This window comes from Vipera berus, assembly GCF_964194415.1.
Source record: "Vipera berus genome assembly, chromosome: 2".
Lineage (NCBI taxonomy): Eukaryota > Metazoa > Chordata > Lepidosauria > Squamata > Viperidae > Vipera > Vipera berus.
The window spans coordinates 60,761,321-60,786,731 of record NC_138203.1 but is presented as its reverse complement, the minus strand read 5'-3'; positions in this window follow the sequence as shown (position 1 = coordinate 60,786,731).

The following is a 25,411-nucleotide window of genomic DNA, read 5'->3' as shown; positions in this document are numbered from 1 at the left end:
GGAGTTCTGTCATCTCCCGTGGGGTCATGGCATACATCCGGGGCTTGGGAAGTTTGACCCCCGGCTCCAGCTCGATCGCGCAGTCCGTCGGTCGATGGGGAGGCAGGAGGTCGCATTCCTGCTCGCTGAACACTTCGAGGAATTCGGCGTACTCTGGTGGTACGTGTACTTCTGCCCCAGCCCTGCACTTCTCCTCCAGCTTCCCTGGCGGGCCAGACGGCCCTGGCTGCTCATGATCAGGGGGCTGTGGCCCAACCCCTAGGCGGAGGTGTCGACAACCCCCCTCCCACCAGATAGTCGGGCCCCACCTATCCAGCCACGTTAGCCCCAGAAACACCTCCTCCGTCATGGAGGGCACCACGATGAACCGTAACCGTTCCCAGTGCTCCCCCATATCCAGCCGCACAAGTTCCGTGACATGGGTGATAGGTACCCCCCCCAGAAGGGACCCATCCACCTGCTGGAACCGTATTGGATTCCTTAGCCGTACCACCCTAACACCCAGTTTAGCCACCACCTTCCGGCTGATTAGACACCTCGTGCTGCCCGAATCAATCAAAGCCTTAACCACCACCACCTCCCCCGTGGCGGGGTTTGTTAACGTAACCGGGACTGCAAATGGGCTAACCGAGGCACTTACCATGGGGTCCTCCTCTGGTCTCTCCCCATGCCCGTACATCTCCACGTCTACATCGATGCCACTGTCCCCTTCCGTTTGGCCGTCTCCTCCTGGTGTTAACTCCACGGCCTGCCGAGAGGCCCGGGAACGCTCTGCAAAGCGCCCGGGGGTTGTGCCCCTTGCCGGGGTTGCTGCCGCGACCACCCGGGACGCAGGTATTGGGCAGGCGGCCACGCGGTGCCCTGGTTGATCGCACCTGAAGCACCCCCAATTCACGGGCACGGTCGCCGTAGAGGTTCGCCACCCAAGCCGCCGCCTCCCCTTGCAATGCCGTAGTGACGGCCATCACCATCCCCCACTGGGATGTATACAAAGGACCATACTGGTCCAGATGGTGGATGGCTTGTCCAAGAAACAGGGCCAAACGATCGGGGTTGCCATCAAAGGTTACAGGCAACGGTGGTGGGCCCCAGCCCGCAGGCCCTCCCCAAGGACCTGCCGGGCCTCCCAGCCCCTGTGCAACCCCTGGTTGTTGCCAACCCAGTATTCCTGCGGGTACAGCACCCCCCGGTCTTGTTCTACCAGGTCCTGGGGGCCCCAAGTCAGGAGCAGCCGCCGGTCCCGGCGGCGGAAGGCCCGGGACCTGCGGGGTACCAGGAGCCTGCGGGGCCCGGAAGCGGGGACTCGCCAAGCGGAACCGGGTTTGGCTTCTGCGCTCCTGGTCGGCCCTGGTTTGTGCCCATCTACCGGTCTCCAGGTCGCTGTCACTGGGGGTCCACGGCCGAGGTTCTCCAAAATGGTCCCTCAGGATGTCCATCGTGTAGCTGCCAGGAGCCGTGGTGTAGCTCCACTCCTCTCCTCCTTCGTCGGTGGCACGACGCTCTCTCCACTCCCAGAGGGACCCCTTCCCTCTGGACGGTTGGTCCTGTCCAGCCGCTGGCCGACTCAAAACAGGGCTGAGCCACCAATCCCCAGGCTTCTCCTGAGCAGCTGGTTCCGAGGCCTCAGCTTCCTTTGGCGCTGGTCCAAGGTCCCGGACCTTAGGCCGAACCACAGGTGGGACCTCTGCCAAGTCCCCCCCCTCAGGAGGCACAGCAACCCCAGCGGGCCCCTCCTCTCCTGCCACAGGCACCCCACCCTGGGTCCCTTCAGCCATGGAGGCAGGCAGAAATCAAAGCCCAACAGGAGGAGCGCTGTGCTAATTCAACGCTGACTTACTGTCAACTCCTCGTCTTCGCCGGATTGACAAGCCCACAGGAAAAACCACGACGAAGTACGGATGACTGGAAAGAGTACCTTTAATAGCAGGATCTCTATACCTTAACAAAGTCAGCGTTGAGAGCCACGCGCTCTCAACGCACCTTTTATTCTGAATCTGTAACTAGGTAGCAGCCCCACCCCTAGACTCCACCCCTCCCTCGTGCAGACCAGCATCCGCCTGGCCTGCGTAAATACTCCACCCCCCTACTCCTTCAACCCACGCCCAGCTCCCTCCACCGGCACCGTGCTTCCCAGCGTGAAGGTAAGTACAAGCCCACCCCCCTCCTAACAACCTGAGTGTGCTCCCCTCCACCAATGCATCTCCCCGCGCCATCCCCATGACCCCCTGGCAGCCCCCAAGGTCCGGGTGCAGCTGTTCAGCACCCTGCGTCGCTGCCGGCGTGTCTGCAGTAACAGCCACCGGGTCCGTAAGGCCATCGCCCATAGTCACAACCGCCAGGCCGTCGTCAGCTCCAGAGAGTGCTACGCTGCTTCCGCGGCCGTCCGTGGCTATCCTGGACCGTCGCGCAGCTGACCGAGCTGCACGAGTATCAGCGGGCATCCCTGGCCGCCCCTCAGTGCCTGCCCGCCTGGCAGCTGACTGTGCCGGCGCGGGCCGTCTCCCTGCTGGCTGCCCCGGCGTAGCCATCCTGCAGCCACTCACGACCGCCCTCAGCCTCCTTTCAGATAGCGGCACGCCCGTGGGTCCGGCGCTCGCCCGCCGGACAGCTGGAGGGTGTGGGCGCGGCTGGACTCTCGGCGTCGCACGGCTGCTCGCCCGCCGGTCAGCTGAGGAGCTTGGGAGCGGCTGGGCCTTCGGCGGCGCGCGGCTGCCTCCCCCCCGGCCAGCTGGTGATGGGAGCGGCTGGGCCTTCGGCGGCGCGCGGCTGCTTCCCCCCCGGCCAGCTGGCGAGTGTAGGAGCGGCTGGGCTTTCGAACGGCTGCTTGCCCGCCGGTCAGCTGGGGGCTTTGGGGGCGGCTGGGCTTTCGGCGGCAAATGGCAGCTCGCCCGCCGGACAGCTGACGAGCGTGGGCGTGGCCGCTGCTGTTGCCGAGGGCTGCGAGCCGAATCCCCCTCCCGGCGAGTTTGTCGAACCCGAAGGGCTCGACACCAAGGAGGCACTGCGGAAAATAATCTCCGGCAACTGGCACCGAAGACTGGCACAATTTCTCTTATCACAACATACCACACCATGCACAACTACTGGGAAGTCCCCAGCAGAGCTTCGCTGGGGCAAAAGATTAACTACCAAACTAGACCGTCTACACCCAGACAGATCCCCTCCAGACCCAGAACCACCCCTCCAATATAGAACTCTTAACACAGGACAAGCTGTCTGGGCAAGGAATTACGGGGGGGGCAACAAATGGACACCAGGGGTGGTCATCGAACAAACAGGCCCCCTGTCATACATCATAGACATTGGACAAGATTCACATATCCGCAGACACATAGACTAACTTCGGCGGCGCAGTCCTCAAAACATTGGGGGAAGGGGTAACGACGAATTGCTAACAGAAGCACCGCCACGAAGCCCCGCACGCCAAAATTCCCCCGATTGGAATATACCATTTCAACACCCCGCCCCAAGTAACGCGGAACCTGCAGAGCCAGACCCCCTGCCCCCAGGGCCAAACCTAGAAGCCCCTGGGGAAAAGGAACAACCAACCGAGACAACCCCCCGGCGCTCCGAAAGAATAAAAAGACCTCCTACCTACCTAAAGGATTTTGAATGGGGAAACCCAAAAAAGAAACAGTTGGGGAAAAACCAACTCAATCAGAGGGAGGGGTAAGGGGTGTTGTGTATTTACTTATTGTTATATATTCACACATTGAGTTAAATGGAAGTTAACAGGGCTGAGGTAAAACCGCGGCAGCTTTTGACAGCTGTCAAAAGCTGCCGGACGGAACTGCGCAAGCGCCAGCGATTGACAGCTCAACACGCGCTACCGATGACAGCTCCGAGCTGTCAAAACCGGACGGCCCCGATTGGCGGAGACAAACGGCGCGGGAACAGACTCACCCCTGATTGGTCAAACTGCCGGCAGCTGTCAGTATAAATAGATGTCTTGTTCTCTTGTTTCTTTGCCTGGTTCCGAATAAAAAGTTAAACTGTTAACTTGCTGTCTCGCCTGCTTCTTAGCTAAAGCATAAAACTCAATACAGAGCATACAAAGATTCCTTAAAACTATTCTGCCAATAAAAATATCAGATTTTTTTAGCTGAAAAGTGTGTCACTTTTTTCTTAAATGTGATACAAATGCTAAAATGCCCATGTACATACTGGAAGAAATAATTTCCCAACCTGCTAAGAGTATTGAATAATAATAGTTCTCTTTGCATTTCACTGTCATGGCCCTTGTATACTGTATACTGTATTAGTTTGCCTCTCATTACATCTCGTCCTATACAATAGTTCCATTGCTGTGCTGATAGCCTAGAAAATTTAGATGGGGATGGATTGAGAGTAGCAGTAATTTTAGAGGAACTGTCTTATCCCCTGGAAGAAAAAACAACACTCAGCAAAACCTTGAATGGACCCAGAGGCTATTGAACATACACTAAACTGGTAGGAATAGCAAACATCCCAGAAGACAAGCTCAGGGTTCAAAAAGATCTTGACAAACTGGAACAATGGGTCCTGTCCAACAAAATGAGTTTTAAAAATGGAGAAAAGCAAAGTTTTACATTTAGGCAGGAAAAATCAAAGACACAAGTACAGACTGGGCGAGGTCTGGCTCAAAAACAGTAACTGTGAGAGGGACCTTGGAGTCCTAGTGGACTATTACTTAACTATGAGCCAACAATATGCAGCAGCATCCAAAAACCTAATACAATCCTGGGTTGTATAAACAGAGGCATAGAATCAAGATCACACAAAGTATTAGTACCACTTTATAAAACCCTAGTGAGACCACATCTGGAATACTGCAACCAATTTTGGTCACCATACTACAAAAAAGATGTTGAGATTTTGGGAAAAGTTCAGAGAAGAGCAACTAAGATGATCCAAGGCCTGGAGACTAAAACATATGAAGAACAGCTGCAGGACATGTGTTTGGCTAGTCTAAAGAAAAGAAGAAATAGGGGTGACATGATAGCAGTATTCCAATATTTGAGAGGCTGCCACAAAGAAGAGAGGGTCAAACTATTCTCCAAAGCACCAGAGGGCAGAATAAGAAACAATGGTTGGAAACGGATCAAAGAGAGAAGCAACCTGGAATTAAGGAGAAACTTCCTGACAGTGAGGACAATTAACCAGTGGAACAGCTTTCCTTCAGAAATTGTGGGTGAATGAGAAATTGGTAGCTAAACAAATTTATAATGATAGAGAGGGCAGAAAATTGATAGTCGAGGTAGAAATAAACAATAGGAAGGTGATGATTGTAGAAATATATGCCCCAAATGGAAATCAAGAACAGTTTTTTAAAGCATTATGTAATAAGATATGTAGTATAGACTACAATGAGATTTGTCTGTTAGGAGATTTTAATGCCATTTTAGACAACAATTTGGACTATAAGGGTAATAAGACCAGGAAAAGGAAAAGAAGAATATTACCAAGATCTTTTTTTTAAATTGGCCAAAGATCTAAACATCCAGGATATATGGAGGGAAAGGAACCTCAAGGCTAGACAGTATACATACTATTCTAACCGACATAGTTTGTGGTCCAGGATTGATATGGTGTGGATGTCAAAGGAAATTAATTCTGAGGTCAAAGAGGTGTGTATAGAGACAAGCACCTGGGCAGACTACAACCCTATGAAATTTAGTTGGAAAGGCCCCCCAAAAACACCTAGATCGACTATACAAAGATCAATTTTAAAAGAAGACGACTTTAGGTTAAAGATGGAGAGAGAATTAGATTTCTTCTTTAAGGAAAACAAAGCTGAAGACAAAATTATGATTTTAAATGTTTTTATTGGTTTTAGTGGGACTTTGACATAATTTAATTCTTTTTTAATATTTGTATTCATTTGTATTTTATTGTTGTTAGCTGCCCTGAGTCCTTCGGGAGATAGGGCGGCATACAAGTCTCATTATAAATAAATAAATAAGTAAATAAGTAAATAAATAAATAAATAAATCTTAGCACAACCCTTATTGGAGGTGTTCAATGTGGTCTTGGAAGAAGCAAGAATTCCTAAGTCATGGTCTGAGGCAAATATAGTCCTTATCCCAAAAGATAATGCCGATCATACATTAATTCAAAATTACAGACCTATATCTCTACTTAATTCTGACTACAAGATATTTACAACAATCATAGCAGAGCGACTAAAAAGGTTCCTAAATGATTTTATACATGTGGATCAGAACGGTTTCCTTGCTAAAAGGCAAACTAAGCACAACATTAGGGTAATATTGGACACGTTAGAATATTATGAATCACATAGCTGACAACAGATGGCATTGTTATTCTTAGATGCCCAGAAGGCCTTTGATAATGTTAAATGGTCGTTCTTATATCAACAACTTAGATATATGGCTATGGGTGAAAAAATTATAAATATAATAAGGGCAATTTATACTAATCAGGAAGCAAAAGTAATTATGAATGGGGAAGCATCTAGGAAATTCCAAATACAAAAGGGAACATGGCAAGGCTGCCCCTTATCTCCATTACTGTTTATATTGACATTAGAAGTCCTAATGAGGATAATTAGAAATGAACCGCAGATAAAAGGATTAGACATTAAAATGGAAACTTTCATTTGGAGCCGTGACCAGGGGGGCTTTTGCCCAGATTTGCCTGGTGTGCCAGTTGCAACCCTATTTTGGACCGAGATGCCCTACGCACAGTCACTCATACGCTCATTACCTCCCGGTTAGACTACTGCAATGCCCTCTACATGGGGCTGCCCTTGAGGACCACCCGAAGGCTTCAACTGGTGCAGAATTCAGCCATGCGAGTTTTGATGGGAGCTTCCCAATACTCCCATGTAACACCTCTTCTCCGTGAGCTACATTGGCTTCCGGTTGCCCTCTGGATGAGATTCAAGGTGCTGGTAATGACCTATAAAGCCCTAAATGGCTTGGGTCCGAACTATCTAAGGGAACACCTGCTGCCGGCGTCATCTTCCCATCGTCCTGTGCGCCCCCACAGGGAGGGCCTTCTCAGGGTACCGCTGGTTAATGAATGCCGGCGGGTTATTCCCAGGGGAAAGGCGTTCTCTGTGGGTGCACCTGCCCTATGGAACCAACTACCCACGGAACTTAGGACTGCCCCCGACCTTCACTCATTTCGCCAGGACCTGAAAACTTGGCTCTTTGATCTGTTTGGTCCAGACTGTGGGATTGTTAATTTAACTGGGTTTTAGATTTACTCTTGGGGCTTGAATTTAATTTATTTTTTTTAATTTATTTTAATTTTTGTATTTCATGGTTTCAACTGCCCTGTAAACCGCCCTGAGTCCTACGGGAATAGGGCGGTATACAAATTCAATAAAATAAAATAAATAAATAAATAAATAAACAAACTTCAAGCATTTGCGGATGATCTGGTCTTTATCATGGAGGACCCACAACATTTGGGACCGAAATTGTTGGAAGAACTAGTTTAATATGGTGAAGTCGCTGGGCTGAAAGTAAATAGGTGTAAAACCAAGATGATTGTTAAAAATATGACTAATAAACAGAAATATAATTTGGCTAGAATTATGGACATAGAAATAGTTAAGAAAATAAAATATTTAGGAATCACTATCATGGCTAGATGCACTTCACTTAAAGAAGACAATTACGATAAAATAATGAAACAAATAAAAGGTGATTTGGAAAGATGGGGAAACTTGAGTCTTTCACTACTGGGGAGAATTGTGGTGATTAAAATGAACATCTTGCCTAAAATTTTGTTCCTGTTTCAAAATATTCCAATACAACTTAATTCAAAAAATTTTCAAAATTTGAACAAACTGTCATTAAATTTTATTTGGCAAGGGAAAAAACCAAGAATTGAAATGAAATACCTGCAGGATGCAAAGGATTTGGATTGCCAGTCTGGGAAATATATTATTATGCCACAGCGTTAAATTGGATTAGAGAATGGATAATTCTGAAGAACTTAAGATTATTAACTTTAGAAGGCCATGATTTACAATTTGGTTGGCATGCTTTTCTATGGACTGAGAAACAAGGATTATTTCTACATTTTCAAAAACATCAGATTAGACAAGCGTTATTCAATATTTGGAACAAAATTAGAAAACAAAACTATACCAAAGTACAAGCCTGGGAATTGAAATCTAGAAGCGAATTAGAACTACAAGGGATAAAATTGGTGGGCCTATCTACAGATACAATCACGATTCGGGAAAGATAAGAAAGAATGAGGGATAAATACCCAAGAAACTGCTTTGGATAAAATATTATTGGGGCCAGATGACAAACAAATAAGGAAATTGTATAGTTTGCTTCTGGGATATAAAATGTTTGAGGAACAAGTGAAGGAAACTATGTTGACGTGGGCCAAAAATTTGGGACATGGCATCGATCTTGACATATGGCAAATGCTCTGGCATAGAAATAAAAGGATAACACTGGCCTCAGCCTATAAAGAAAATTTAGTCAAAATGTTTTATCAATGGCATCTCCCCCCAGCACGTTTAGCCAAAATGTACAAGACAATATCTCCTAGTTGTTGGAAATGCTCTTTAGAAATAGACACATATTTTCATGTATGGTGGTCTTGTAGTAAGACACAAAGATATTGGCAAAGGATTTGGACCTGGTTAAAAGAAATATTAGGACGCAAAGTCGAGTTTAGACCAGATTTTTTTTTATTGGGCATAACAGATGAGAAATACCCCAAAGAAGAGTTATATTTGATGATCCATATCATTACAGCAGCAAGAATGTCGTTCGCCCAGAATTGGAAAAGGAGTGAAATACCGGAGGAAAGCGAGGTGACAAATAAAATTTGGGCGTGCGCAGAAATGGACAAATTAACTCTGGAAATTAAGAATAAAGATCAATCAGGCTATTACAAAATCTGGAATAAGTTCTACTTTTGGTGGGAACAAAAGTAAGGTCTCCATTTGAGTTCATAGATTGGTTGATTGCTTTAAATATGGTATAATTGTATACAACTGATGCGCATATTATGTGTGTGTGTATGTATATATATATATATATGTGTGTGTGTGTGTGTGTGTGTGTGTGTGTGTGTGTAAATCTCAAAAACAATGTAAGACAAGAAGGTATGTCAGTCCATTCACATCATGTCCAATGTTTTAAACAATAAAATTTGATTAAAAATTAAAAAAAAGAAATTGTGGGTGCTCCATCACTGGAGGTTTTTAAGAAGAGACTGGACTGCCATCTGTCAGAAATGGTATAGGTTCTCCTGCTTGAGTGGGGAGCTGAACTAAAAGACCTCCAAGGTCTCTTCCAGGTCTATTCTATTCTATTCTATTCTATTCTATTCTATTCTATTCTATTCTATTCTATTCTATTCTATTCTATTCTATTCTATTCTATTCTATTCTATTCTATTCTATTCTATTCTATTCTATTCTATTCTATTCTCTCCTACAACAATTTTCTGATTGAAGGGTATAATTCCATTATTTTCTGCAGATTCCAATTCAGAAGGTAAAACCCGCCACTTTAGCCTTACAGAAATTTGAAGCTTCAGAAACAACCACAGAGTCACCTCCATGTTATTGAATCTTTGACTTTAATTAATTTGCTGAATTAGATTATCAGTTAAGGCTGAACCAATAGATTAAGTCAGATTAAGTTCCCAATAAATCAAGGCACTTGATGGCATTTTTCTGTATAAGCAAAAAAAAGACCCTTTTCCCTGTCAAATCAACTTCTTTGATAATCCAACTAATATTTGAATTGGAACTGCACCAATCAATGTGCCACTAAGGAAAAACAACATGTATTATGTGTGGAACAAAAGATGCCTCAAGGATTGTACATTAAAAAAAGAACATGCCACAAATAAAGATGAGACTGTGAGCTGGTGTGGGAAGAATCCAGAGAAAGAAATATTTGGGGGAATATTAAAAAGGTAGAATATATTTCTCCAAAGGAATAATGGAGAAGATCTTTTTTTAAAAAGGCAGAAACTTCTCCCTCCCTCTAGCCAGAAAACTCAGCAGAAACCAGCTTTTAGAAATGAGGTATAATAATCTATTCAGGAAGGTTGGAGCCAGGAAGCTAGAAGGTGATGAGATTAGGAAGACAAAGACCCCCTAAAAATATCTCACCCAAACTCTAAAAACATGACCTTTGGTGACATAATAGCATTAACCCACCAATACTAAAAGGGCACACTCAGACCTAGGTCAAAGTACATGACACAGGAAATACAAAGTCTCAAACAGGAACAGGAAATAACCTCAAAAACCCAAGAAGGTATAAAAACCCACCACTCCCTGTTACATGTGGTCAGCTTTCCCAGAGCCATGCTTCTGTCTGGCTTTACTCTTCAATAAAGCACAACCTTCTTTCTAAAGCAGTCTCCATTTTATTATTCCCAGTTTTGGCTGGACCCTGATGAATATTTTTCTTTCAACACTGGAATAAAAGGATACTGGGCACAAGGAATACTAGGTCATACATGAATACCTGAAAAGTAATTGCTTGCTTAAAAATCCTGCTGAATTCTGCACATCTGCTCTGCTCTTGAGAAAGTGGCTCAGGTCTATATCTATGGTACAGAACAGAAACTCTAAGAGAGTGCCATTATAGCTGATGTTACAAGCAAAACCATTTCCACCATTAGCCTCCCCTATTTTATGATGCAAAACAATTTAATTCAAGGTGAAAGTTTTAAGTTGTAAGATATAATCTATAATGAATGGGAACAAAGTCATTATCAGGTGTTGACTGTTCAGTGTTCTTTTGAAAGAAAAGATGCCATTGCAGGTCCTATAAAACAGCAGAGAGTATAATCTTGGCTTTTGTTATGCAGCAGGAGACTGTCATTAGTGAAGCAAAGTTGTAATAAAGTCAAGGGTTTTGGTTTTATTGGGTGTTTTAAGGCCAGCCGAGTGGAGAGATTCCAAGCTTCAACTAACGCAGTCCACGTTTTTATTTTTAATGTTACCATTAGACAAATTTTGCAGAGTTGTTATAGTGTTTTCCATCATAGATGCACTGAAACACTAAGTTTCCTCAAACTGCAAGATCCAGGCTCTGAGAAACTTTGACTTTTCTTACATGACAGAAAAACTGCCTTCACTCTCTCAGATAAAAAAAAAGCCAACTTCTCTTGGTCATCCATAAAGTAGTAGAGGGATCTTCCAATCCTTATCAGGTTCATCCATGTTCTTTTCATTTGCATTCTCCTAGGAAACCTTATCTTTCATTTTTTTCCCTTTTCTCTTTCTCTTTCTCTCTCTCTCTCTCTCTCTCTCTCTCTCTCTCGCTCTCGCTCTCGCTCTCTCATTCTGTGTGTGTGTGTGTGTGTGTGTGTGTGTGTGTGTTGTGTGTATATGATTTTTCAATCATAGAGACTCTTTCTTCATCAGCCAGTTTGCAATCCAAGACTTTGAAAAGCAAGACAATGCTTCACAGTTTTGACTCTATCATCTTGTTCATTTGAACGGATGAGCTTGACTTTTGGCAAGTGTAATATGTTGGTACGGAACAGGGCAAACCTAATAAAATCTAAGAAGTCCTTTATGAATGAATGAGAACATTTCAAATACAAGGTTGCTCTGAGAAAGGAAATGCTTTCTCTCACTTTACAGTGTAGAATCCCAGCTACCAACAATTTAATACTATGGCCTCATTCAGACCAACTATAAACTAAGATTTAGTATTATGTGAGTAAACCCTGCATGAGGCTTATCTATATAATCCATCTCCTCCGGTATAACCAAAGGAAGAAAATGAAAAGCATTTAAAACAGAGCAGTGCAGCACACTGTATTTAATTCCAGAAAACTGCTTCAGAGCATTACAATATGAGGATTCCTGAATGCAAGCATGGAAAGCCACATATGCCTGGGCAAAAAATGTAATTAATTCAAAGAGCTGAATATAACGAAGTCTTAATTATGGCTTACTGAAAAAAGCCAACTTCATACTGTAATTTATCAGGCTGTTTGTTTTAATTAACCATGTTAAATATTAATTGCAGACTAGAATTCTGAAATAAGGAATGCAAACATCTAAATTTCCCTTCTGTGCCTCATTGTCAAAAGTTTACACAGACTTATTTGTGCAATATTAACCAGGGATGAGAAGACTATGATCTCCTAGAGTTTGGTCTAATGGTTAAGGCACCAGGCTAGAAACCAGGAGATAGAGTTCTAGTTCCACTTTAGACAGGGGTGTGAAACTGCCAGCCAGCGGGCTGGATGCATCATAGCAAAACCGCATCCACCCCATTGCTGGCAATGGCAAAAAAAAGTTGTGATGTCACGACACATCACATGACATTGTGAGTTTGACACCCCTGACTTTAGACATGAAAGCCAGCTGGATGACTTTGGGCCAGTCATCCTCTCCCAGCCCAATTCACTTCACAAGTTGTTGTAGGGCAGAAAATAACAGGAGGAAGGAATATTAGATGTGTTTGCCACCTTGAGATTTATCAAAATTATAAAGGCAGCATATAAATAAATAACATAAAAGTTTGCTGGACTATAAATCTCATTGCTGGCCACACTATTGGAAGCCATGCTTCAGTAGCATCTGATAGCAAACAGCAAAAAAAAAAGAAAATAAAATAAACTACCCATATATATAATAATGTACACATATAACAATTGGCTTTTTCTGTAGGGGAAACTATTCAAAAAGCAACCAAATACCTTGGGTTCTCACGGAGTAATGAGAACTGGTTTGGTAAATGAAAGCCAGTTTGGTCTAGTGCTTAAGGCATCAGGCTAGGATCCAGGAGATTGTAAATTCTAGTCCCACCTTAGACATGAAAGCTGGCTTGGTTACTTTAGGCCATTCCCTCTCTTTCAGTCCTAAGAAGGAAGTAATGGCAAACCACTTCTGAAATCTTGACAAGGGGACTAGTCCAGGTAGTCAACAGTAGACACACACACACACACAAACACACATTATTATTATTATTAGGTCCCCATTCCAGAAATTAGGTAACAAAAATGTAAATATTTTAATATTTTGCATAATCAAAATCTATGTTCTGTTCTGGCTTTGCTAGAGTAAATTTATGGTCACCAACTTGTTAATTAAAAAAAAAATACGTATAGACTCCACCAAACCATGTTTCCTTCAGAGTTTTTATTTAGACTAATTTGGCCTTTGAAAGATAAAGTTCAGAAGGCTGTCAACAATTTAAATCCAACAAGTTTAGAGTGAAAACCCTAATAGTTCTGTCTATAATAAGTCATGTTCTTGAAAGGAAGGGAGGGAGGGAGAAAGGAAAGAGAGAAAGAGAGAAAGAGAGAAAGAGAGAAAGAGAGAAAGAGAGAAAGAAAGAAAGAAATAAGAAAGAAAGAAAGAAAGAAAGAAAGAAAGAAAGAAAGAAAGAAAGAAAGAAAGAAAGAAAGAAAGAAAGAAAGAAAGAAAGAAAGAAAGAAAGAAAGAAAGAAAGAAAGAAAGAAAGAAAGAAAGAAAGAAAGAAAGAAAGAAAGAAAGAAAGAAAGAAAGAAAGAAAGAAAGAAAGAAAGAGAAATACAGTAGACTAATTTTTGTTGGGGCCAGAAAAGGCTTAAAGAATTCTCAGTTTCCTCTATCTGGGGCAGTGAAAAGGGTCTTGTTTGAAAGCTTTCTCTCCTGATCCCTGGTTAAAACTTTACAACAAACTGTTCAATTCTCAGAGGTCATCATTGGTGTGGCTAACAGGCAATTCTGCTTTTGTCTTGCCTTGTCTCAGCCTGCAGACTTTCTCAACTGCCTCTCCAAAGTTAGATGTCAAGCCTCAAAAAGACCTTCATTCATCAATGTCTTCACCCTCCAGGTTTTACATGTGCTCTGAGGTTAAAGAAAATATTCTCTGCTGTTACTCAGAATGCTTTATTGTCAAAGTCAAATCAAAAAAGGGATTTCACTATAGGAAAGTGGCATATGAACATACTATTTTGCTCTTTTCTGAAAAACAGAAAATGCTCCACAATTATATTAGTTTTCCTTAACAAAATTCTGCCAAGAATTTAATTTCTTCCCATTTGACTCACTCACTTTTGCACATAGAGACATAAAACTGACAAAATGGGGGGACAGTAAAGGATTATTTGGGGGGGTCATAATAATAAGTGATTCAGCCCTGAGAAGCTAACTCAGATGTGGGAAATATTTCATTTATTTATAAAATGTATTAGCTGCCCATCCACAAGGTAACTCTGGGTGGCTTACACTGTTAAAAGATAAAATTCTGGTCCCAGTGACAAACCCAGATTCATTCTTGCACAGATAAAACGGTATAAAAACTACTGATATAAATACAATACTATAAAATCAACCTAGATATCAACCTAGCTAAAAGATGAGGAAGGAGGGAGTAGAATGAAAAAGGAAGGGGATGGGATCTGTTGTTAATCTATCAACCACCCCCAGCATGAAACCCCCTTCCTTGAAGCCCCAAACCAACTGGCAGAGCCAGTTCTTAAAGTGGTTATGGAAGGTCAAAATGGTTGAAGCCATCCTCACTCTGGGGGGGCATATTCCAGGCACAACAGCAGAGAAGGCTCTTCTCCTGGACAATGCCAGCCTGAATACTGTTAGCCAATGGGGCCCACCACATACATCCTCTGCCTGCTGGGACGGGACAGTCCAATCCCACTGGGATGAGGTAGTCCTTCAAGTAGCCTAGACCCATGTGATGAAGAGCTTTAATGGTGATTATCAACACCTTGAATTGCACCTGGAAGCAAACCAGCAGCCAGTGCACACACAGAGCAATGGTGTTACATGGGCCACCTTTGGGCCTCAAGAATTGCCTACGCCACTACACCCTTCACCAACTTTAGCTTCCGAATGCTTTTCAAGGGTAGCCCCCTGTAGAGTGCATTGTAATGGTCCATCTGAGAGATAACAATATTTAAGGGAGATTTCTCAGTGAGCTGTGTATTTTGAAAAGGCTAGCCTGGGTCTTTGCACACAAAAGGTCTCCAATCACTACCTATATCCTGCTTGTGCCTTTAGAAAATGAAAATACTTTAGAATCAGTGGTGGGATTCAAATATGTGAACAACCGGTTCTCTGCATGGATGCCACTTCCGGAAGTCCATTCTGGCCCTGGGCAACAAAAAATTAGCTACCGGTTCTGCCGAACTGGTGCGAACTGGCTGAATCCCACCAGTGTTTAGAATGTACCATGGTTGATATCAAGAACTATATCTTCATGGATGTTTTTGCACTGGTTGGTCAATCCTCATGAACCCTGGTTCTTCATAGGTCCTAGATACAATTCCTTGCCTCTCCTTTATGAGCTCTCCATCAACTGTTGAGTAAACAGACTGATTTCCCATTTTAAAAATCTGTCTCCAAAGGCTGTTTTTCTAACCTCTGCCACTAACACAACACAAACTCGGGAAAAGGGGAAATGTTTGTTTTTCAGCATGCCGTAACATGGGAACTCCTGCTGGGAAAGTGGTAAATATTCTTATACAAGCAAGAGTTTGAAAGGGAAAAGTAGATTTAAGAGAAAAGAAAGAAAGAACAGTTCAAACCAGCAGCAATGGAAAGGGGGAAAATACAAGCTCCAAAAAATTCACTGATGTTATGTACAGTCTTTGAAATGCAACTTTTGCTTTGAAATGAAACTGCATCTCAATATTCTCAGGATACTTGGGGAAAGGGAGAAATCTAATACCCTGGAGTGAATTAACTCCAGGAAGGATAGAACTGAGATGGCGAAGTACTGTAGAATAGTGTTTCTCTACCTTAGCAATTTAGCAACATGAGTCTTTACTGTCTTCCACAACGGTGGAATTAGTTTGATATATCTAGATTGGTGTTTCTCAACCTTGACAGCTTTCAGATGAGCAGACTTCAACTCCCAGAAGTCTTAGCAATGGATGTATTGGCTGATTCTTTAAGTTCATACATCACAAAGCTGCCCAGGTTGGCAATTACTGGTGTAGAACATCATCAACTGTAGCTGATACCATGTGGATACCACCAGCTCAGCTCTGCTAAGACCCTAGTAAGGATCACCCAGAAGCATGATGGACTAGAAAGCATTTTATCATGCTAAGATAACATATCTTTTTTTACTACAGAAGTGGCTGCAGTTTTAGACTTGGCTTGACAATACTTTTCTTCTGCCAGGTTCAACCATTAAGGTCCTTGTGGCTCCATCACATTGTTGATGAGCAAACAGATCACCCCTTTTATCTGCACAATGTTGTTAATAAGACTAAAATCATTTGAATTGTAACTGTTCTTTTTCCTCTAAGGTTATATCATTTGTATACAACCTCTTTAGTTGCTGAGGCCCAGGTTTGGGATTCAGCATGATGATCAGACTCAAAAGAACAAGAGGGGTATAAACAGCAGCAGCTTTCTTAGAAATATGCAAGCTCGTGTTAGCCTCAAACACCATTTCCTAGTGTTTTGGCGTCATTATTTTCCACTGTTATGTAGAAGAATAGTAATAATTACAGCAATGCTGACAGTCATGGGACCAAAGACTCCAATGGTATATTTAAGCCTAAAAATAAAGAACAGATGTTTGTAATAAATTTGCTAGTAATACTGACGTTTTCTTATTATTTTCGGCAAATGTTTTTAGCAATTTTCATCAAGTGTGCTTCAGATTCCATGCCAGCCGAATTCAACCCTTCTCCTATTTTTTTCTTAGCAAAACATTTGCTATTCACCACATGCTGGCTTAGTTATGCTGGTGCACACTAAACTAGTAAAGCTAATGAAGTGCAAAGAAGCTGCAGTATTCTCTGGACATAAATATCAACAATCAATACTTGTGCTGGACAACAATCCTCAAACCACTTTTCAGTTAATCAAAGTTCAGTCAACCTATCTGAACAGGGCAAATTTCCATATTGAACATTGTGTAAGCATAATGATGTTTGGAAAAAATATTAAATGATGGCTTATTACTACCTAAATATGCCACATAGTTCTTCATCTGTTTTTTTTTCCTTTCCACACAGCCACAAATAGTTTAAAAGTGTTCCTTTCTCTTTTAAAATTGGGTGTCCTCCTGGATTCACAGCTCAATCTGGAAGATCATATAGGAGCTGTGACCAGGGGGGCTTTTGCCCAGGTTCGCCTGGTGCGCCAGTTGCAACCCTATCTGGACCGGGATGCCCTGCGTACAGTCACTCATGCGCTCGTGACCTCTCGTATAGACTACTGTAATGCTCTGTACATGGGGCTGCCCTTGAGGACCACTCGGAGGCTTCAACTGGTGCAGAATGCGGCCGCGCGAGTTGTGATGGGGGTCTCCCGATACTCCCATGTAACACCTCTACTCCGCGAGCTGCATTGGCTTCCAGTTGCCCTCCGGGTGAGATTCAAGGTGCTGGTGATTACCTATAAAGCCCTAAATGGCATGGGTCTGGATTACTTATGGGAGCACCTGCTGCCGGCGTCAACTTCCCTTCGTCCTGTGTGCTCCCACAGAGAGGGCCTCCTCAGGGTGCCGCTGGTCAGAGAGTGCCGGCTGGCGGCCCCCAGGGGGAGAGCCTTCTCTGTGGGTGCGCCTGCTCTCTGCAATCAATTACCGGTTGAGCTCCAGATGGCTCCTGACCTTCGCTCTTTCCGCCGTGATCTGAAAACTTACCTATTTGAACAAGCCGGCCTGGTCTAATAGGTTTGGGGTATTTTATTTAGTAATTTTAATTATTTATTGTAATGGGCTAGTTCTATTTAATCTTATTTTTAACTTTTGTATGTTGTATTTTTATTGTATTTTTATTGCTCTGTACACCACCCTGAGTCCTTCGGGAGAAGGGCGGTATAGATATTAAATTAAATAAATAAATAAATGCAGGGTGGGGAAAAAAAACTATTATTAATATTAGTTAAGAGAAGTTGCAATATCGGCAGTTTCTGCAGTTGTCTTGCTTGAATCAAGCTGTTTTACAACTGGTGGCTACATATTCTTTTTTCATATTTTTCTCAACAACCAGATATTATCTCTGACATTTCCAGGAAGTATGGTGCTGTATTTTCTGCTCTTTTTTGGTGGTGGTAGTGATGGGGTGTCCGACTGTTATTTTTAATAGAAATTTACTATGGCTTTATTAGGAAATAACATTTTGCCACTCAGAGTCTGCTATGAATGGGATGGTTTAAAAGCCCAATTCATCAGTTAATGGGATAAAACATAACAAGCCTTTGAAAACACAACTTTCACAGCCTTTGATGCATGTGATCTGTCTTATTTACAAAATTCTAAGCCAGATTTTCCCAACAATGCTACCAAATCATTTTTCATATAAACTTCATGAATTTAAGGTGAACATTTTATTCTTTCATAAAGAAGGCCTCGCTATTCAAGAAGTCTATTAGAATCTGTCTCCCATCTTCTTTTTATGAGATCCACATAATAATAATAATAATAATAATAATAATAATAATAATAATAAGAAGAAGAAGAAGAAGAAGAAGAAGAAGAAGAAGAAGAAGAAGAAGAAGAAGAAGAAGAAGAAGAAGAAGAAGAAGAAGAAGAAGAAGAAGAAGAAGAAGAAGAAGAAGAAGAAGAAGAAGAAGAAGAAGAAGAAGAAGTTGGAAGGGACCTTGGAGGTCATCTAGTCCAACCCCCTGCTCAGGCAGGAAACCTTATACCGTTTCAGGCAAATGGCTGTCCAGTCTCTTCTTAAAAACCTCCAGTGTTGGAGCATTCACCACCTCTGGAGGCAGGTTGTTCCACTGGTTAGTTGTTCTAACTGTCAGGAAGTTTCTCCTTAGTTCTAGGTTGCTTCTCTCCTTGACTAGTTTCCATCCGTTGCTTCTTGTCCTGCTTTCAGGTGCTTTGGAGAATAGCTTGACTCCCTCTTCTTTGTGGCAGCCCCTGAGATATTGGAACACTGCTATCATGTCACCCCTCACTCTTCTCTTCGTTAAACTTCGTTAAACTTACATAAAAGTTCTATTAGGAATACAGTTCCTAGAATTACTTAGCTAGTTAGGAATTTTAGGAGACAAAGAGCCTCATCACATGCGGACAGTACAAAACTGAGAGTGGCATTTCATATTCTAATAAAAGAGAATATTTGTAGCTCAGGGTTGAAATGAGGGGTCCTTAGTGCTGTCAGAGAGAATCAAGGACCTCTTGTTTTATATTCTATCCAAAGAAGGTTTCCCAAACAGGCTACCACCAGGCTATTTTCTCTTTACAGAAATTAAATATTGAGCATTAGAATTTTAACTTTGGCAATTCCACATCTATCAATTATATGTGTTTTACTTTATGCTTTTCTATAGCTTTTCTTAATAAACTAGACTGCTAATGCAGGTGTTGATTAATGAGGAAAAAAGGCCTAGGATGAAGTTTAAATCTATTTTCCCAAGCTAAAATAATTCATTTCTAATGAAAATTCACCTGGCTTCTTACATTTTGGCTGGTCTTATATGTGGCACCTCGTTATCCATATTTGACATTTAAGACTGTATGAATTATAAAGCCTCCTAAGGTTTCTCCACAACACTTCCCCAGAAGGACTATACAGTTAAGAAAAATGATTACATAGCGATGTAAAATGAATATAAGCATCTCTTCAAAACTATGCAACTTCTACAATACACACAACATATCAAAACTAATGAACAGACTACTTACCTGTTTACAATCACTGTATATTTAATATTGCAGATTTGATCTCCCTGCATATCATTGAAACAAATTTTTACAAGCAAATCATTTTTCAAATAATTTTCAATCTTCTGCACCATGTTTCTACATGTACAGTTTTGTTTTAATTGGCCTTTAAAGCAACAGAAACTGAGAACACATCTACCAGAGTGCTTTGCACCAGATTTATTTAGTGAATTTAGAAGCTGTTTACATTTAAAGTAAGAAAACTGTAAAAAAAAAAAACAGAACAGCTCTTGGAGCAATGTGGCTATGTGGGCATATCACCACATGCCCAATTTTGCCCAGGCCACTACATTCTGGACAAGCTCCAGCTTCTGAGTGGTTGCCAAGGTCCGCCCCATACAGACTGCATTGCAAAAGTCCAAAACATGAGGTAAGTAGAGCAAAAGTGACTGTCTGGAGGGCCTCCTGATTCAGGATCAGTCTCAGATGGCTCAACAGATGAAGCTGTGCTCTTTAAGCAGAACCTGTGAGCACAAGATAACCCCCTCCCCACTGTCTACATACTAGTCTTAAAAGGAGAATAGCAACCCTAGCCAATATTAAAAACAGAAAGTCTCCTGACGCAAACCTACCCGCCCCAAATCTATATCTATTCATTCTTGTGGGGCTTGAGCCCAAACCTTTTTCTTGAAAGGATGAACGCTACTTGATTCAAGGCTCCTGCATCATTTTAAAGTCTGCTGAAGTGAAAATGAATACAATTTGGGTTCAAACAAAGGCAGCTTTAGATTCAGATTACTGCTCAGCTATGACATCCGTCTACTCTCTATAACAGGATGCTTTTCTTCCTGGCACGCAGCATCTTTATTTTAATTCTTCCCAAACTGATCTATTCCCCAGTCATTTTTCATTCCATGCTCCTTCAGCAGTCCCCTGGGGCTAAAGTCCTGGGCTACACTGAACAGAATGAATAGGGTTCTCATGCCATGTTATTCTCAGTATAGGAAGCAATTGTTCCACAGCAATTTCCCAGAAAGACCATTTAAGTACTAGATAGAGAGATGGATGGATGGTAGATAGGTAGCAGTATAAAGGTCATATGAAAAAGCAATTGTTAAGAGTAAGTTGGATGGTCTGTGGAGGTGGGGGAGGTCAGATTTTTTTCTGTGTTCAGCACACTGTAAATCTCTATAATAAAAATAATACTTTACTAATACCTAGCCTCACATGGCTATTAAGAGTTTAAATTGCTGCCTGAAGCTCTTTAGAGGTAGGGTAGAATATTAAGGTAGTAAATAAATTGTGCTAATGCTAGCTTGAAACACAGCAGCTACACACACAAATATACCCAATTACTTTCTTTAAAAAGAGGGGGGGAGGGGGGAGAGAGAGGGGGAGAGAGAAAGAAAGAAAGAAAGAAAGAAAGAAAGAAAGAAAGAAAGAAAGAAAGAAAGAAAGAAAGAAAGAAAGAAAGAAAGAAAGAAAGCTACTGCACAGGCGTAACTTGTTTACATTTTCCTCTATAATGCTGTGAAGTATCACATTGTGAGCAATCGTAAGACATTTGTGCACTTCTTTGAAGTGTCCAGAGTATTTCTATAACAGGACAGGTGAAAAATCCCTTGTGAAAATCAAGATGAAATTATTAAATCTTGCATGCTTGTTCTAAAAAATAATAATAATATAGTTACATTTAAAGTATCTATTACCAATGCTACATGCAGAAATGAAACCTATTAGAATCCAGTTATTGCCATAAGTACTCCTGTTCTGAGTTTGCGCCAGACAAGGAAAGCCTTCAGAAATGATTCATCAAAAATAAAGGAAGAAGTGACTGTGACAACAAAGGTAACTTTATAACAAATTGGAAGTCTTTCTCTTTGAATAACTAATAGAGTCCTTTTTAGAGGCCGAAAAAATATCAGACATTTATGTCTAATGAAATTTAAATACCCTTATACTGATGACCTTGTTAAGTCTGTGAGAGGCCTCGGGACCGAATTCTAATTTGAGCCCTACTTTCCAGTTTCTTCATATTGAACAGAGGTGGTACTGTCTCTATAACCATAACTGTACTTGCTTTTATTCATTTTTACTAGTGTATTCATATCCTGAGTTTCTTCAAAAAATCTCAGGAATCATGATCTCCTAAATACTTTTTAACCCGTAAAACAATTTTATAAAATTGATTATTCAGAGATAGACTTGAGAGACCCAATGCCAATAAAATTCATCATTCAGTGTGTGTGTGGGGGGGGGGAGAGGATAGTATCTGGGTTTTCTCACTCTTATTTTATTCCTCGCAACCATTCCTCCTCAACTCTGCAAGGTTCTGAAGTGCTGAAGTTCAAAACCCCAAATTCCTTAGCCTATAAGTCTTCTTTATTTGAACATCTGGCATTATCTATGTCCTGCTCTTGGAATTTCAGGGGCTAGGATGGTAAAATTTAAAACTGATATTAAATGATCAAAATGATATTTTTAAAATATAATCACAATCATTTACAGATATCCATACAATAGTGGAAACGGTTTTTGTTGTTGTTCATGTCTTTTGGTCAGGCTAATGGAGACTGGTCTGCAAGAGAGTGATTGGCCCAGAATAAGTCAGTTGTTATCATCAGGCAAAGATGCAAAAGAATGGAAACGCAACGGCAGTTTTGTTCATTGCATTTCAAGTCTGCAACCCTTTTTTTCCTTCCATTCTATTTTATACAGACCTTCTTTGCTGCTTGATCTTCTCACCATGGGTTGCACAAACACACTGTTTATTCTTTCAGTAAAATAATATTTGCACTGACTAATAGGGATGAGCACAACAAGCATCTAGAAACATCCTCTGGTTAATACAAGAGATGAATTATAGTTGAGGCAAACACAGAACTCTGTACTTTTTGTATTCCTGCATCCCATTGCAGGAGGCTTTCGAGCATAGCAAAGATTCACAACCTCTGTCAAGCAAGCCATAGGCTCTCTCAGGCCACTGATTGGGTATCTTGGATTAGAGATATGCCAACTAAGTCATGGTGGGGGCCAAAGAAGCAGTATCATGCTTGCAGTCACCAGTTAAAATTATTTTATCGAACAGAGCCTGTCAGTTTTACCCAGTGCTTTTATTGTAAAAGAAAAAGGTGCCGTAACTCACACATGCCATACAACCCACCTTGGCTACCATACAAGGTTCCATTCAAAAAAGGTGCCGGAACTCTGTTCTGAGGGTTCTATGACAAAAAAAGCCCTGGTTTTACCATATGTAGCCTTCTCTGTTCTAACAATACAGAGATAGAAAAATTGATGTGAAACAAATGATATATGGAGAAATCTGATGCTCTTTTCAGTATAGAGAAGCTGAGAAAAATAATGCTGCATTTATGACAATTAACCCCACATATTGCAGGTGCTAGGTCTTTGGGGACAGGGAAATTTTAAGATCATGTTGCAGTGTTCTCATAAATTTGCTTCCAGGGAAGAGAGATGATGCTGTTCACATAATGGCTATTGTGCCAACCATTGCAAACATCCATTTGCTCTTTGATCCTTCAATCCTATCAGCACCCATTTTACTGCACCATTTTCCTGGAAGGAGAAACATATCCTAAGATTACAGTGACCTACAGTTAGCTCTTTATCATTTAAGAATCCTTTTAAGAATGCTGGTAAGCCTATTGATCATTTAAGGGGGAAAAATGATACTAGAAGTAAGGTTTTGGGAGGTGGGATCAAGCCAACTCCAAATTTATTTCTATTTTAATTAAAGGAATCTTTAAACAAATTAATTCATTTTTGGCAAAGGAGATCAGCAAGTAAATCCAACTGTTCTTAAACAAGGATCTACTCTCTTCATAATCTAAAGTGGGGTTCATGCCTAGTAATTCCTTCACATTACACATATTTTGACATTTAGTTTGCCTGGGCATAAACAATGCCCAGTCAGAATAGAACCTTAACTGCATATTAAAACATGTCTCACCCCTTAGACTATGGTGGTGCACTGGCTCAATGGTTAAGACACTGGGCTTGTCATCTCGAAAGCTCGCAGTCCAGGTTCAAGACCTGAGTGTCACGTGACTGGGTAAGCTCCTGTCCTGTCCTCAGCTCCTGCCAGCCTAGCAGTTTGAAAGCATGCAAATGCAAGTAGATAAATAGGTACCACTTAGGTGGGAAGTAACACTACTTTGTGTTATCATACTGGCCACATGACTGTAGAAATGTCTTCGGACAGTGCTGACTCAATGGCCTTGAAACGGAGATGTGCACTGCCCCCTATATTCAGCAATGACTAGTGGAGTAAAATCCGCGGGATTTCTTTTTTTTTTAGAATATAGTGGGATGTAGATCAATGGAGATCAAGGAGGTGGCTGTCAGCCTTCCTGGGTAAAACAGACAGGAAATATGACCAGATCAGCTAGTTTTACTTTATTGTAACGCTACATTAATAAAATCTTGCCACTTTGGAACTACAAATCTCCCGTTGTCTCTTATTAGAGCCTGATTAATTAGGGTGGGCCATTGCTATGTTTTTTTCTCTAAATATTGGGGACTCCTTCTTCTCTTGTTCCCTAGCACTGTCTTCAAGAACATTTCCACATACCATTGCAGTGGCTGAGAATGGAGAAGGTACTGCCATTATCCTAACCAGTCCCATGACATACTATATGGTATATAATGAATGGCCAATGACATAGTTGCCCATTACAGATAATAATGTCATTGCCAATGGTCTGCCTAAGGAAACACTGCCTCCTCATCAGAATCAGAGTGTTAGTACTGCAAGAAGCTGCTTTTGGATTGACTTGAACTAAATAACTGTCTTCCTAGAGGGGCAGTGGCTCAGTGGCTTAAAGATGAAGGGGAAAAACTTGCTTAAATGAAACAAGAGACAACACACAACAAAAGTCTCACTTTAGGATCCAGAAGTTTATTTAAATTTAACACACAAATTCAGTACTTACTTTCAATACCCATTGCAATGAGGACCAGCTTTGGACTAGCAGTTGTAACAGTAATGGCTAGTGGCCAAGAGGCCCCGAGTTCCATCCAGACTCTATCTTTTATACCTTAACTCTTCTTAAAACCACAAACAGATGGCTGCTAACCTTGCAATATCAAGGAATCAGTTCCTTGTACTTTCTGCTGACCACAACTTTCCACACACCTGTGTTCATCTGAAACTTTCACCCATCCTGATATATTAGTATTTCCCACAGCTTCAAGCCGTATGTTCTCAAAATATATATGAAACAAGCAACTTTGCAAAATCATATTGAGTAAAGTACAGTTACAGTTTGGATTATAAATGTTTCCTTTGGATTGTGAAATTGGCCATAGCACAAACTTTGGTTCAGTACTTTTCCATGAGGCCTGATTTGAATTGCCTAGGCCCATGGTGGTGAACCTATGGCACAGGTGCCACAGGTGGCACGCAGAGCCCTCTCTGTGGGCACATGCACTGTCACCCCAGTCCTAGGTCTTCAGCTGGGTTTTATAAAACCATTTCATTTTGCCATGTGCAAAAAAAAGGTTCAATCAATCAATCAATTTCAACATCTCGCGGGGAAAAAAAGGGTCTTGCAAAGTTGGAATTGATTGAACTTTTTAGTCCCATCCAGCCTGCCGTTACCACCATAGCCATGCCCACCACCCAGCACCCAATGATACATAAGTGGGTTTGGGGTTGTAGCTTGGGCACTCGGTCTCTAAAAGGTTCACCATCACTGCCCTAGGCCTTACCTTGCATACAGAAACTATAGCATAGAATTTCTCCTTCCACAGTACTTTGGCAATGCAAGTCCTAGCACCACATGATAGAGTGAGCTCCTGTCACTTGCCTCCGCTTCTGCAAACCTAGCAGTTCAAAAGCATGT